The sequence below is a fragment of the Odocoileus virginianus genome, chromosome 34, assembly GCF_023699985.2.
Source record: "Odocoileus virginianus isolate 20LAN1187 ecotype Illinois chromosome 34, Ovbor_1.2, whole genome shotgun sequence".
NCBI classification, from domain to species: domain Eukaryota; kingdom Metazoa; phylum Chordata; class Mammalia; order Artiodactyla; family Cervidae; genus Odocoileus; species Odocoileus virginianus.
In genome coordinates this window covers 11,784,014-11,800,468 of record NC_069707.1, presented here as the reverse complement: position 1 = coordinate 11,800,468, position 16,455 = coordinate 11,784,014, and the positions used below count along the sequence as shown (strand labels likewise).

The 16,455-nt window shown below is 41.2% G+C and overlaps 1 protein-coding gene across 1 annotated transcript in view; it reads left to right on the top strand.

Moving 5' to 3' along the window:
* TIAM2 (TIAM Rac1 associated GEF 2) overlaps positions 1 to 16,455 on the top strand; it is a 244,678-nt gene that overhangs the window by 86,893 nt on the left and 141,330 nt on the right. Inside the window, exon 2 of the mRNA XM_070461588.1 lies at positions 5,036 to 5,129. The gene's annotated coding sequence lies outside the window, so the exon portion shown is untranslated. The remainder of the gene's footprint in view (positions 1 to 5,035; positions 5,130 to 16,455) is intronic.

Here is a 16,455-nt window from a genome sequence, read left to right as displayed (position 1 = left end):
TCCCCAGCACTTTCTCCTTGACCTGGTTGGCCCAGCAGTGAAAGTTTTATAAACACTGGGCACTGTGCACTTAGACCAGGGCTTGACCACAGGCTTCTAGATTGATGAATGCTTTAGCCATTCTTTAGATGAGGGCCCCTCACCCCCCTTTTTTAAACTGATACAGCTGAAGGTTCAACTACAGTCAGCTTCTAGGGAAGGCATGCGGCCAGCTTTTTATCATAAACCTCAAGAGAGAAAAGTGTAAGCCCTATTCATTTAAATTAAAATGGTATCATGGTGGCAAGCAGGCAGCTCAGGGGCTCTAGGATGGGAGGATTTCACGCTGAAAGAGCATGAGTGAGTCTGCTGATGGACAGTTGTGTCCTCACAGGCTGCCCACCTGTGGTCATAGGTGATCAGCATACTCTGTGTAACTAATAATACAGAATCACTAGAGTTTTATGGTAGGTGTAGTCTACCCAGCACTGCCTCGAAACGCACAGACTTTGCACACAGCACCTCTCAGACCTTTCTGGAGTTGCAGGAGATTGCAGTACCTGTCTCATTGTTGACTCATCTGAAAACATGACATTCACTGGCAGCTAAATCCAGTCTACACTGTTGAGAGCTTATCCACTTATCGAAGGTGGTTGAGGTCCTCCCAGCTAGATGAGAGTGAAGTGTTCCTGTGGCCCCGGAATTCATACAGAAAGGGGAGAAGGTCAGGCGGGGAACCCTGGGATCAGAGGAAGAGCGCTTTGGTGACTGCTCACTTGTCACTGAGACAAAACCAGTGTCATCTGCTCTGGGACCAGAACTGAGGTGGTGGTTTGGTGATCTGAGCTCTCGTCCAAGTTCCTTCCCATGCTCTGCATGACAGGTCTGATTTATCCTTTCTAGGCCTCTCTTTCTTCATCTGCAAAGTGAACAGAGTTTAAACTGATATACTCTAAACTTAAACATCCTATAATCCTGCCTTAAATCATTTCAATCCAAAATGATTAGTAATTATATCAGGATATTCAGAGAAACAACCAACAGGCTTCATTTACTGTGTGCATGTTTAGTTGCTTAGTCGTGTCCGATTCTTTGCAACCCCATGGACTATAGCCCACCAGGCTCCTCTGTCCATGGGAATTTTCAGGCAAGAACACTGAAGCAGGTTGCCATTTCCTGCTCTGGGGGATCTTCCTGACACAGGGATCGAACCTGTGTCTCTTCAGGAGTGAAAAATCTGATCAAGCAATTTGAAATTATGTACTTGTATTCCTCAGTCTGTCCGGATGTTACCAAATCACAGACCCTGGGCTCAGGGTTTTGAGTCTGGGAGAAGGGCTGTTTTGCTTGGAGCACTTTAATCTCTCTGGTTGTCTTGCTGTGACTGGTGTAGGCCTGTAGGGTTTGGTTCAGCATGTCCTTCTGTAAGTGATGAATACTGTTACTGCTGTGACAACATTAACGGTTCTCACGCTGACACCACCAGTGGATGCTAGAATTCGCAGTGTGATTTTCAAGCCTGCTGCTGCTCTGATGAAACACCCCATCTTTCTCTCTCTCTCATATATATATATATATATATGAGATATATATCATATATATATATATATATCTCATATATATATATCAGTTCAGTTCGTTTGCTCAGTCACGTCCGACTCTTTGAAACCCCATGGACTGTAGCATGCCAGGCTTCCTGTCCATCACCAACTCCTGGAGCTTGCTCAAACTCATGTCCATTGAGTCGGTGATGCCATCCAACCATCTCATCCTCTGTCGTCCCCTTCTCCTCCTGCCCCAAACCCTCCCAGCTTCAGGGTCTTTTCCAATGAGTCAACTCTTCACATGAGGTGGCCAAAGTATTGGAGCTTCAGCTTCAGCATCAGTCCTTCCAATGAACACTCAGGACTGATCTCCTTTAAGATGGACTGGTTGGATATCCTTGCAGTCCAAGGGACTCTCAAAAGAGTCTTCTCCAACATCATAGTTCAAAAGCATCAGTTCTTTGGTGCTCAGCTTTCTTTGTAGTCCAACTCTCACATCCATAAACACACACACACACACACACACACACACATACACACACACCTTTCTGTCAATTTTAAGGAATTGTTTCACCTGATTGGGAGAGTTGGCAAGTCTGAAATCTACAGGGCAGGCCAACTGTCTGGAATTCCAGGCAAAAATTGATGTTGCAGCCATGAGTCCAAAGTTGAGCATGACAGGAGCCCGGAAACCCAGGCAGGGTTTTGATGTTGCAGTCTGGAGGCAAAATGCCTTCTTCAGAAACCCCAGTCTTTGCTTAACACCTTCAACTGATTGGCTGAGGCCCTTCCACCTTATGGAGGATAATCTGCTTTACTCAGAGTCTACTGATTTCAATGTTGATTCCACCTAAAGAATGACCTTTACAGCAACATCTAGACTGATATTTGAACAGACATCTGGGCACCATAGCCTAGTTGAGCTGACTCATAATGTTAACTATTACAGTAGTCAAGCTGTAAACTTTTTATTTGTAATCTAAGTCATGGCGACGTACTGGAAAAGAAAGCTAGTCTGAAATTAAATCATGTTGTCTTAGTATAATGTGGCAATTCTTGCATTGAACCATTTATTGTGTGTTATTAAGCACCCATGTGTAAGGCACGGTGCTTGAGAACAGGAAAACAAAGAAATACAAACCCTTTACTTTCAAAGCAGTCAACATCTACTCCAGAAGACAGACAAATGGAAAAAGAAATGATTGCAATGTGCTTGTCTGTATTAGAGCAGTGAGGTGAAGTGGGGGGTGGTCTTGGCGAGAGAAAGGTAGATCAGGGAAGGCTCCGTGAAAGAGGAGACACTTAGGCTCAATCTTGAGGGGTGATTCGGAGTTCTCCAGGGAGGCACTCCCAGCAGGACACAGTGTATACAAAGGTGTAGGCAATGAAAGACTATCACACGCATGAAATGGCAAAGTATTCCATCACGTCCGTCACATAGTAGGTGCTTGAGACTCAATATCTGTTGTTATCATTGAAAAAAATTAAGGTGTGGCAGGTGTTAGACTTTATAGTTCCCTGGCTAGGAAATAACTGTTAGTATCAGGCCATCAGTAAGATATGATAATTCTTGGCCTTTAAAAAAATTATCAGTATAGTGTGTTTAGGTGGAGTCTATTAGAACTTATTTAATTTTCCATTCTACCTAAAAATATTTTCTTGTCCATACTGGATTAATTACAAAGAGAATTAGAAGTCTATGTCTCTTTAGGATTTATCTTATAAGGTAGGCACTCTAGACCAAGTCTGTCTTTTATTTAGGTTTCTAAGATTTTTCTCTGAACCAATGATGTCACCTTGAGCAAATCAGTCTACTTCTTCAAGCTTTAAATTCTCTTTAGAGAAGGGACTTGGGCTGGTTTTTAAAGGTCCACCATAGGCTATTCTATGATCTCTAAACGGAAATCGTTCTCTCTAATGTGCCTGTTTCTGCAGCATGAATCAGTGATAAGCACACCTTTCTCAATAGTTACTGGTTACAATGAAAGTATCACCACTTTGAGTATTAGACTTTTTCAACCACTTTATTAAGTATTTTCTGTGTGCTATAGTCTGTGTGTGTATGTAGAATAACCCTGCAAAGAAGATATCGTTTCCACTTTATGGTTGTAGAAACCAGAGGCTCAGACCACTTTAATAATGTCACTCAGGTGGTCATGGGGAAGTTAGGGGTTGAACTCTGACCCTTTGGCTCTGTAGTCTGTATTCTTTATCAAGGATTGTGAACTGTGAGCCGTGGTATACAATTATTACCATAAGATAGTGTCTTGTGTATATAGCAGGGGTGAAATAATGTTTTGTAAAAAGACAAGTCTCCACCTGAAACTAACACAATGTTGTAAATCAACTATAGGTTGTTAAAAAATAAAAGTCTCATTCTCTGAAAGCCATCTGTGTAACATTTTAAATGGTGAAAGAAAAGAGAGGTACTTTTTGCTCTGTTGACTAACAGGGCCATGAGTTCTAATGTCACTGTGCAGTATATCAAACATAGGAAGAAAATATCATTTCCATTGTAGGAGAGGACCTGGAAGCCACCTGCTGAATAAGTAACAAAACTGATCCTTTGACTCCATGCCCTTGCATGCAGCTTCTGCCCACAGGCCATGATAATTGCTCTTGACACCTGCTGATTCTTGGGGTCTTGGCTGGTCCCTCTGCTGGGGGATCATTTCACTAACTTTGAAAAATTCAGGTCTCAACTTAGTTGCCATCTTGAAGGGCCATTTCTTGGTCTTCCAGTTTACATTAGACACTTGTCATTCACAAGCACATCACCCTGTTTTGTGTCTCTGCATTGCAAATGTTACCCTAGGATATTTTTACTTGTTTATTTACCTGTTTGCTTGACTACTCCCTCCCATCTAAATAAAGCTCAGTGAGAGCAGAGACTTTCACTCTTATTTACTGCTCTAGCCTCAGCATGTGGAGTAGTGGCCCATCCTGTCTGTTTAACCATCCTTCCAAGCATCTCCTCTCATTTCTCTTCCTCCCTCCTTCCTTCCCCACTTTTCCCCTTCCTCCATATATCTATCTATAAAATGGTTTGGCTTTATAGTTATAGGATGAAGCACTATAGCTGTTTCTCCAATTAGAATGTGGGAAGACCCTCACATTTCCTTTATAGTTAACCACTTAATAGCTGGGGCTTCCCTGTGGCTCTGCAGTAAAGAATCAAGAATCGCCTGAAATGCAGGAGACATAGGTTCAATCCCTGGGTTGGGAAGATTCCCTGGAGGAGGGCATAGCAACCCACTCCAGTATTCTTGCTTGGAGAATCTCATGGACAGAGAAGCCTGGCGGCTACAGGTCATAGGGTCACAAAGAGTTGGACACAGCTGAAGCAACGGAGAACACACACAATTAATACTTGGTTTTTTCCTCAGATGCTCCCTTTTTGTATTAAGCCCAAGATAGGGCAGAATGCTGAGAAATTGAACTTTAGTTACAAAACTCTGATTTTTGAAAACTTGTTTCTCACCACTTTGTTTTGTTTTGTTTTATCTTGCCAGGGTTCTGTGCCTGAATTACAAAGACAGCTCTTCAGCCAGCTCATTCCAGATGAATGAATGATTATGTGAAGTGTGGTCTACACTTCCTATGGGGGTAAGTTCAAGGCCCTTGTACATCTCAAGAGCAATAGGTCTGGTGGTTGGTGTTTACATGCCTGTTTCCCAAGTTGCTCTATTAACTGCTCTTTGTGTTCAGACCTGAGCAGGGAAAGGTGGTGTGGCTTCCTTTAGGGGCTGGTGGCCAAGGTTCTTGCAGGCAGCGGGCACCAAATCTGAGTGGCTTTTTACAAATGCCCCTTAATTTGATGTGCTGGCTGATCCTGTCTCTGTGGAAAAGCATATTTCCATCTTTGCTGGGAGCTTAGGTAGAGAAGCTGAAGCCTGGGAAGTTTGAACTCCAAACCAACTGGGACCTCTTGCTGAAGAACAGATTGTGCATGCTAAGTAGCCTTAGTCGTGTCCAACTCTTTGCAGTACTACAGGCTGTAGCCCTCCAGACTCCTCTGTCCATGGGATTCTCCAGGCAAGAATACTGAGTGGGTTGCCATGCCTTCCCAACCGAGGGATCGCACCCATGTCTCTTCCCTCTCCTGCACTGGCAGGTGGGTTCTTTACCACCAGGGCTGCCTGGGAAGCCCTGAGAACAGACTGGAGAATATCATTTCTAGTGGCAGTTGTAAGATCAGAGCAGCTCAGGGGGCTTGGGCGCTAGGAAACCACCGAGGAAAGGTTAGGTTTCACCTCTGGTGTTGAGGCTGTTTCCCTTCTGACTGGTGCATCTTACTAGTTGATGTGTTGGTTGCAGGGTAAATGTTACAGCAGGAAGTCTGAGCAGTTCCCAGAGCACTGTTTGGCATGATGGCAGGTAGTTCCTTGGAAAGGTGCTGCAGCGTCTGCAGTTCATTCTTGTTTTGCTAAAACACACACAGGCAAAGCTCCCCAGGCTATAGTCGGTCTTATCTCTCCTGGGCCCCTCTGTGCCCTGTGGGTCTCAACTCAGGGTGCTGCCTCCAGAGTCTGTCCCCGAGCACCCAATATGTGGTAGCCACCTGCTATACTATCGCTCTTTTATTTACTTATATATTTATTGAAACGTTTTTTAAATTGAAAGGGGATTCCCAGGTGGCTCAGTGGTAAAGAATCCACCTGCCAAAGCAGGAGACATGGATTCGATCTGTGGGTCAGGACAGTGCTCTGAAGGAGGGTCCCTTGGAGGAGGAAATGGCAACCCACTCCTGTAGTCTTGCCTGGAAAATCCCATGGGCAGAGAAGCCTGGCAGGCTATATAGTCTGTGGGGTCGCAAAGAGATGCCTGAGCACGCATGCAAGTGTAGTTGACTTACGATGCTGCGTTTCAAGCATACAATGGAGTGAGTCAGTTATTTGTGTATATACTTTTAAAGATTCTTTTTCAATATAGGTGATTATGAGAAATTGAATACAGTTCCGTGTGCTATACCATAGGACCTTGTTGGTTATCTATTTATGTAAAGTAGTATGTATCTGTTACTCACAAATTCCAAATTTATCCCTCCTCCCACTTTCCCTGTTGGTAACCATAAATTTGTTTTCTATTTCTGTGAGTCTGTTTCTGTTTCGTAAATAAGTTTATTTACATCATTTTTTAAGATTCTGCAAGTAAGGGATATCATACGATAATTGTCTTTCTTTGTCTGACTTTGCTTAGTATAATAATCCCTAGGTCCATTCATGTTGCTGCAAATGGCATTATTTCATTCATTTTTAAGGTTGAGTAGTATTTCATTGTGTGTGTGTGTTTGTACACACACACTGCCTGTGCTTTATCCATTCATCTGTCAATACTTAGGTTGTTCCCATGTCTATTGTAAATAAACAGTGCTGCTATGAACACTGGGGTGCATGTATCTTTTTGAATTAGAGTTTTCACCTTTTCCAGATATATGCCCCATAAGTGGGATTGCTGGATTATATGGTGGCTCTGCTTTTAGTTTTTGAAGGGATCTTCATACTGTTCTCCGTAGTGGCTGCACCGACTTACATTCCACCCACAGACGTCACTTTGCTTTAATTCTCTGCAAAGTGCTTGTCCTCACCTGACAGTTTTCTGCTGCTTGTACTGATTTGTTGGCACGTTGCCCAGCCTGCGGTTACTGGAGCAGAAGTTCCGAGAGACTGGTACGCGTGTCTGTTGTTCCTCCCATGACCCCTCTGCCAGGACGGTGTCCGGGGCTCCACAGACACTGTTTGACCAGACACATGATGAGTTAAATGAAGCTCACTGTGTAAGCTGTCAGTGTCACGTGGTGAGGAATCTGTGCTCTGGAGGAGATTTTGAAGATTCAGTTTGCTTCTTACTGTTTTAAAAAATGTGAAATGTTCCTTTGCAGAATTGTCATATTTTACACTAGGTTCCCTGTAAGCAGGAAGTTTTCTAACACTTCTGGGTTTATTTACAAATATAGTGCACATTGAAGGTACACACTTGAATGGTAGCTGGTAACCTTTGTATTGACTGGCCTTTGTGTTATCTATATTAGAATATTCAGAAGGAATATCCACTTAGCCTCGGAGAGGTGTTTCACTTATGTTTCCACGAAGTTCAAAAGCTGGGACTCAAAGACACCTGTTTGAAAAGCCTAAAATTTAGATTTTTGAGTTTTTGAATCCTGCCTTTGACCTTTTCTGGGTCAGTTTCCTTCCTCTGTAAGATGGTAATAAGAAAAACATTTTTCTCATGGAGTGATGGTGATTAAGTATATTCATATAAGTATTATATGAATTTCTATTTTATTTAGTTCATGCTTGGACTCTTATATTTGAAGTATATTAGCTAGGTTTTAAAAATGATGCATTTGGATACTGTTTGTCAAATGGTGGTACAACTTTGAGAATTTGTTCTTGCATTATGTGGATGAGATCAGCGATTCATTCCTGAGATCTCCAGGAAGAAGAGACTTGCTTACAATGATCGTTTCAGTAAGTTATAATAGTGAGAAAACATGGTAGATAAGCCATTTCCCATAAGTATAGCAATGCTGTTGTTCCTTTGGTATCAGACAGACTTGGTTTGGGGTTTTTTGGTTGCACCAGTTTTCTGACCTTCAGCAATTCCATTGACTCAGTTTCTTCATCTGCCAAGTAGTGAGGATAACACAAATCAAAGAAAATTTGCTATGAGAATCAAATATAAAATATTAAAAATATGGGTAATGCTCCTGAAGCAAGGCTGCCTAATCCCTGGTTTCCTTTGTCCTTGCCTTCCAGACCTGAGATTTTAGAAGTCTGTTGACACTTAGAGGAGAGTGAGCATGGTTTGGAATGTCTGGGAATAGTGTCCTGTTGCTTATAATAGAGAAGAATATTTAGTGTCAAAGTAGGAAGCTTAGTAGGAACCATGCTACCCATCCTTGACATGTAAAGGGAGCAGGGAAATGGGTGCTCTTGATCAGCTTCTCAGGAAGCTCTAGGACCAGTGAAGAGCAGCAGCCGGAGGAAGCCACTGTGGGTTTCATGTAAGGAAGGACTTTCTTTGGAGCTGTGGGAAAGGGGAGGGGTGAGTGGTAATGAACTTCCGGGCAGATGTGGTGTCTGGAGGCTGGTTGGTTGCAGATCTAGAGTTCCATAGAAGGAATTCCTCCACTTACCAGGAAGGTGGGTGCCATGGCCTGCATGGTCTTTTATGATGCTCCTTATTTTTTTTTAAGAAAGTTTTATGATACAGATTTTAATTTTAAAAAGTATTTGTATTTATTTAATTTTGGCTGTGCTGTGGGTCTTTGTTGCTGCGGGGGCTTTTCTCTAGTTGCAGTGCACGGGCTTCTGATTGCAGCAGCTTCTCTTGTTGCTGCGAGTGGGCTTCAGTAATTGTAGCACGTGGGCTTCGTAGTTGCGGCTCCTGGGCTCTAGAGCACAGTCTCAATAGTCGTGGTGCCTGGGGTCAGTTGCCCTGTGGCTTGTGGGATCTTCCTGGATCAGGGATCGAACCCGTGTCACCTGCATTGGCAGGAGGATTCTTGACCACTGAACCACCAGGGAAGCCCACGATGTCCCTTCTGCATACTTGCCCCCCACCGCCAACCTCCAGAATCAGACCTGTGCCTCTGGTGTCCCAGGCAAGTTGGTCATGCAGACGGATGCCCCTCGAGACCTAGGATTTAGCCTTCCCAGGTCAGGGAGTCGGGACTGCTGCTTATTTGAAATTGTCCTCTTTTTGGTTTATCGTTTATATCAAAGTTGCAAAGTGGGGAGCTTCTGGCTGGTTCTGGGCTGTGGCTAAGCTCTGGTGGGCCTGCAAAATATGTCCCTGACAAGTATTTTCAGGTTATGTAAATTAGTTGCCTACCTGTAAAAAGTGGAAAAATTTACATGAAAGCAACATTTTCAGTGTTTCTTGAAAAGGAGTTTCAGCTGGCACATGCCCAGGGTTCTGCATTGATGAGCTGGCCTGGGGCAGCCGCTGGCTCTTTCGGGATGGGTTGTCGTGGGCCAGATGGCCGCAGTCCCCATTGCTGTGTGCAGTCTCGTGACACTGTCAGCTGCCACTTCTCATTGGCTTACGTAGTTTTGTTTCTAGTAGAATTGGGAGAAAAGTGAAAAAGGTGCGATCTATTTCTGTATCCGTAATGGAAAAATAGAAGATGTTTCTGTAGAGTTCCTTTTTTTTTGGCCATGCCTTGTGACACATGGGATCTTAGTTCCCCAACCAGAGATGGAATCTCTGCCCTCTGAATTGGAAGCAAAGTCTTAACCATTAGATGGCCAGGGAAGTTCCTAGAGTTTCTTATTTTAAGAAAAATTTTCTTAAATTTTTCTTATTATTTTATTTATTTATTATCATTTTTAAAAATTTTTTATATTTTATAAATATATATATTTATATATTGTATTTATAATATAATATATAAATATATTTATATTATATATATTTATATATTGTACTTATAATATAATATATAAATATATTTATATTATATATTTATATATTGTATTTATAATATAATATATAAATATATTTATATTATTTTATATTTATTTTATTTTATTTTTATTGTTATTTATTTTATATTTATTATTATTATGATTTATTTAATTTATTTAATTAATTTCTTAAATTTTCTTCTTATTTTAAGAAAAATAGAACAGAACATTTGTGTGTGTGTGCTGAAGGATACTTGTACACATTTCATTTGTAGACAAATGGTTTCTGTTTCCTAAGACTGTAGCACCCAGTCCTGCTTCATTCATACGTTTCAAGACTGATCCCTCCTCTGGACAGTAAAAATTTCCTTCTATGTTCAGACACCATTCTTTTGCTTTATTTTAGGTCCTTTAGGCAGCAAATTCTCCCTCGACTTCCTTAAGCTCGGTTCTTGGGTCTGGCTCGGTGGACTGGGAACAAGCTGTACACGCGTGGGGACTCTGGAAGAAGGTTCCACCCTGCCTTCGCCACTGGAGCCCCAACGTTTCCCAGACTTCGTGGCACCCGAGAGGGCCTGTGGCCTCTGTTACTCTGAGTGGGGCGATGCAGACTGATGCCCTTAGGACTCTTCCACGTGCATTTGATTTTTAGTGAAAAACATAATCTGGTGTTGTCTGTCTTTTCTGTTTTACAAGGTGGCTCTGGCTTCATTGTGAAGATGGTCTAAAAGCTGGGGAGAGAGCCAGGAAGAACCGTGAACCCTGCTGCTGTTTGTAGGGCAATTTGGTGGAAAGGGCGTGTAAAATGTGTGTGCGGATAATGATGGAAAGGCTGAACTTAATTAGTGGAGGTTTTAGGATGACTCATCTGAAGTCTAGGGAAGGAGTTCTCATCTATCAGTTGGTGACTTACCAGTGGAATGTGCCCCCTAATAGAGCTGGGAACTTCCCATCCCTCCATGTATTTAGGGAGAAGGGAGGAGTCCATCTATCAGGATACCGGAGATGGTTCTCAAATTGGAAGCGGGACCATGCTTGATAGATGGATGACCTGCAGGGTCTCTTCAAAAACTCAGATTCAATTATTCTGAGTTAAACTGATTAGAAACCTTTCAGCTAAAACAGTTTCACTTCAGTCCACAAAAAGAAAATATTGTGAGAGGCAGAATTGAACACTTCTTAATTACATTGAATTCTGGGTAGATTACTTGTATTTTCTTTCTTTTTTTTTTTTACTTGTATTTTCTTCACTTCCAATATAAACCTTCAAAAATGTTGTAAACAGGTGTGTCTAGTGGTTAGTATTTATAAGACAGGATTTTACAAGCATAGTTCCTATTAATAATTTTTTCTACTAAACTTTTTTATTTTAATAATACCTTATCTGAAACTCATTTTGTAGTTTTATTTCCATTGGTAGCATGATTTTAATACACATTTTGTCATTTATATAAAATATTACCTATTACTTGGTAATAAAATTTTCTATTTCGTTTCAGAATTTAGGATTTGGGGGGATTCCCTGGCAGTCCAGTGGTTAGGGCTCCATGCTGTCCCTGACGAGGGTCTGGGTTCAGTTCCTGGTCAGAGAACTAAGGTCTGGCAAGCTGAAAACTACAGCCAAAAAGAAAAATAAAAAAGATTTAACTCCCCAAATTTAGAATTTTATACATTGTCAATAATTGTTAACATCAAAGTGTTTTTAATTTGGGTATTAGGACTTAGAGAAAAAAGGTCCTTTAAAGGAAAGCTTTTTTAAGAATTTTCTCTAGATCTTAATTTTTATGTCACTTAATATTTGCTCATTCTTAAAGTAATTAACTGCTCATTTGGGTAAATTGTTAGGGCTTAATTGTTTGAAATGTAAGGTACCACTTGGATTTCATAAAATATTACACTGTAAAATCTTTCATTTTCATGATAACTATCTCCATTAATTTTATTTTTTTGCACATTTGATGCCTTCAAAACACTTAGAAACAGACTGTATTATAAAATTTAGATGTGCTGTGGTTTTAAAGCAACTAAATACCATGTTAGTATTGCATCTTGAATTATCTTAACATTGTAGATTTTATAGGCACCTCCAGTTTGCTTTTGAAAACTTGAAAGTTAATTTTGCTCTCTATTTTGCTCTCATTTTGTAAATACTAAGTTTTTCATTGATTTACAGGAGCACAGTTTTCTTCTTAATCCACATTTGTGAAGTTGTGGTTTTAAAGCAACACTTTACCATGCTAGCATTGCATTTTGAATTGTCTTAGAGTTGACTGTTGACTTGAAAGGTGCATGACGGTGGGCTGTTCACGCATCTCTGTGAGGCTAAAGCAGCCTGGAATGTGCAATGCTACAGAACAGCTGGACAATTTCAAGTAGGAACTCTCTGGAAGATGTGCTTGGTGGGCATTGATAATGTGTGAATGGTTTATTTTAAATGGGTTTTAGGGTCTTCTGACACAAATATGTAGACTGCACCGGAAGCTCTTTTTTAAAACAAGTTTTTATTTTATCTGTTTGTTTGTTTATTGGCCGTACTGTGCAGCTTGCAGGATCTTAGTTCCCTGACCTGGGATTGAATCCTGGACCCTCAGCAGTGAAAGCGCGGAGTCCTAACCGCTGGACTGCTGGGGAATTTCCCAGTGCTCTTTTCTTTGCCTGTTCATCACCACTGCCATCATCACCATCATCTCCCATTCACTCACTCATTCATTCACTGACTCAAGGGATATTTACTGATTTATTGGGTATTCACCATGTGCCAGGTACTTTTTAAAGCACTAGACGTAGCAGTAGACACATAACAAGATCTCTGCTTTGCATTCTTGGGCAGGCCTTGTGTTACACAATCTGCATGTATTATTTTACTTAATCCTGACAACAGCCCTGTGAGGTCAGGTCAGTTCAGTTCAGTCGCTCAGTCATGTCCGACTCTTTGCGTCCCCATGAATCGCAGCATGCCAGGCCTCCCTGTCCATCACCAACTCCCGGAGTTTACCCAAACTCATGTCCATCGAGTCGGTGATGCCATCCAGCCATCTCATCCTCTGTCGTCGCCTTCTCCTCCTGCCCTCAATCCCTCCCAGCATCAGGGTCTTTTCCAATGAGTCAACTCTTCGCATGAGGTGGCCAAAGTATTGGAGTTTCAGTCTCAGCATCAGTCCTTCCAATGAACACCCAGGACTGACCTCCTTTAGGAAGGACTGTGAATAGGTAGTATTATCTCTCTTTCACAGATTGAGAAGCTGAAAAGTGATTGATCTAATGTCACACCACAGGGTCTGAGGTCAAGAAAGAGGGACCCTAATGTCTGGGACCTGCGCTGTTTGCTGGCCCCTGGGAACAATGCCTGGATGGCAGAGGGATTCCACGTGTCAATCGTGTGTGTTTCCAGGGTCACATGTGGGAGGTGAAACTTTCAAACTGTAGGAGTTTGTATATGAAGGCCAGCCACATACACGTTCACTCATCTCTGGGCTAATTCAGTCGCATTTGGTTTTAGAAACAGACTTGTTACGATTTTTGCCTTTTGGTGAAATGGGGAGGAAGGCCGCCTCAGGTGATATTTTTTTGGATTTTAGGGTTTTCACATGAATATTTTGCATGTTTCCTTTTCTTCTGGCGTGGCCTTCATCTAGGACATTTTTGCAAAGGCATCGCTCAATTCCATATCTTTTCACGCCCATGTTATTTGAAATATTGCTTTTCCATCATGATGAAGCAGTGGACTAAAAGCTCTTTTAGCACGTTAGCGTATTGTGGAGGTTTTCCTCGTTTGTGTTATTTCCTCAAAGGTGGATGTTTATATTTGTGAGTGATTATTCTATCTTTTGGGATCCTGTTTGGATAAAAGTAATTTATGTTTTTAGTCTTTATTATTACTATGATATGTGTGTATGTGTGTGTGTATACACACATGTGTGCATAGTCATGTCTGACTCTTTGGGACCATATGGACTATAGCCCACCAGGCTCCTCTGTCCATTGAACTTTCTAGTCAAGAATACTGGAGTGGGTTGCCAGAAGCCTGCATCTCTTAGGTCTCCTGCATTGGCAGGCAGATTCTTTATCAACTGTACCTCCTGGGAAGGCAGTGTGTGTGTGTGTTTAAAACCAGATGAAGCCCTTAGAATTGACTATAGATTATTAATAAATAATGCTTGATGGGATGTTCTTCCTGTATCATTGTGTGTCTGATGTCAGAAGTGAAGAATATGGTAGGAATTGAGTTTCTTGATTTGTAAGTGGAGAGGTTATTTCTGAGAGCTCATATTCTTTTTTTTTTGTTCCTGACTTTCTTTTATTGTTATTATTATTATTTTAACTTATTGGGGGTATAGATACAATGTTGTGTTAATTTCTGTCACAGAACAAAGTGAATCAGTCATATGTATTCATGTATCCCCTCTCTCCTGGATTGCCCCTGTTCCAACATACTCCTTTTAAAATTGTATGCTTAATGTCAGTTTTTCTGTAACTACTTAGAGATTAACTACTTATATGTTTTTATATTTTTATTCTAGATAGACATTATTATCCACCCCATTTTATGGTGAGGGTAATGGGATTTCAGTTCAGTTCAGTCGCTCAGTAGTGTTCAAATCTTTGCAACCCCATGGACTGCAGCACTCTAGGTTTCCCTGTCCATCACCAACTCCTAGAGCTTGCTCAGACTTATGCCCATCGAGTCGGTGATGCCATCCAACCATCTCATCCTCTGTTGTCCCCTTCCCCTCCTGCCTTCAATCTTTCCCAGCATCAGGGTCTTTAGAAGGCTCCTAAGTCACTAGGAAATGAGTTTTTAACTCATGTCCCTTGTGAAATCTGGATTTCCACTACATTTTATGTTTATTAAACATTTCTTATTAGCTGAAAATTTGTTCCCTTTTACCAACCTCATCTATTTCTCCCTTCTCCATCCTGGCAACCATTTTTCTACTTTGTGTGTGTGTTTGTGTCACTTCCTTCTAACCTTTTATTAAGAATATCTGTGAAAATACAGAAAAGTTCAGAGAATTTTATAGTGAATAGTAGACTTAGACAGCATTTTAAAAAGCAGAGACATAGAGATGTTACTTTGCTGACAAATGTCCGTCTAGTCAAACCTATGGTTTTTTCAATAGTCATGTATGGATGTGAGAGTTGGACCATAAAGAAAGCTGAGCTCTGAAAAATTGATGCTTTTGAACTGTAGTGTTGGAGAAGACTCTTGAGAGTCCCGTGGACTGCAAGGAGATCCAACCAGTCCATCCTAAAGGAAATGGTCCTGAATATTCATTGGAAGGACTGATGCTGAAGCTGAAGCTCCAATACTTTGGCCATCTAATGCGAAGAACTGACTCACTGGAAAAGACCCTGATGCTGGGAAGGATTGAAGGCAGGAGGAGAAAGGGATGACAGAGGATGAGATGGTTGGATGGTATCACCAATTCGATGGACGTGAGTTTGAGCAAGCTCTGGGAGTTGGTGATGGACAGGGAAGCCTGGTGTGCTGCAGTTCATGGGATTGCAAAGAGTCGGACATGACTGAGCAACTGAACTTAATAGACCCATAACTTGAATTCTACTCTGTAATTGTTAACATTTTGCTATATTTGCTTTTACATGGGTCATTTTGCAGTATGTGTTTGAGGACAGAATATTTCTTTAGTAATTTACATAGTGCTGAGATCTTTGCCAAGGAATTCAGTTTTAGATGACTATTAATGCATATATCCTGTTAAATTATTATGTCAGAATGAAGCATTAGAAAGATAAAGTCTAGGTTTTATGGTGTGGAAATATGCTGGGTTTTGTAATTTTAGGATGAAATACTAAGCTGAGAGTATTTTGCTGTAGTTGGACAAAGTCTAATGACCTTGAAAACCCCAAGTGACTCTCTAAATTCATAGAACTAAAGTTACTTGGGTGACCTCAGTGATAAAGAATGGAATCAGGCAATGCAAACCCATTGGAAGTGTCTGAGGAATGTTGAAGATAAGCCGGTCTTTTGGACAGTTCTGACTTAGAGTGATCTATGTGTATACAATATATCAAAAGGTCAGAATTGTCTTAATAACAGGGATACAAAAATATTTCCTTGCAATTAATTGTTCTTCTGATATGTTTTCCACCCTCAGAAACATATTCGTTCTGATATAATTCCCTTTCTCTCCTTTGTATCAAGGAGTAGTTATTCTGTCTCAGGGTTGTTTGGCAGAAACATGCTTGTTTTCTGTTGGCTGATACTTTATTTTTTGGGTAACAAATGATGGTGCTAGAGCTAAAGGAGCTCAGTGACTTAAATTGCACCCTTTCTTCTTTTGTATTTACCTAGACTTTTTTTTTTAAATACAGACACAGGTTAAATGAACATTTTGGGAATTCCCATGTTTTCTGTTATGTGATGTGGCTTCCGTGGCAACCTTCTGACTTCGTCCCAGGGCTTGTGGTTACTTGGGTGGCAGTCTTGGCTCTGCAGCGGTGTGGCCTTAAGCAAGTCACCTGAAGCCTCATTTCTGATGAGTGGCTTGGAGATGGGAATT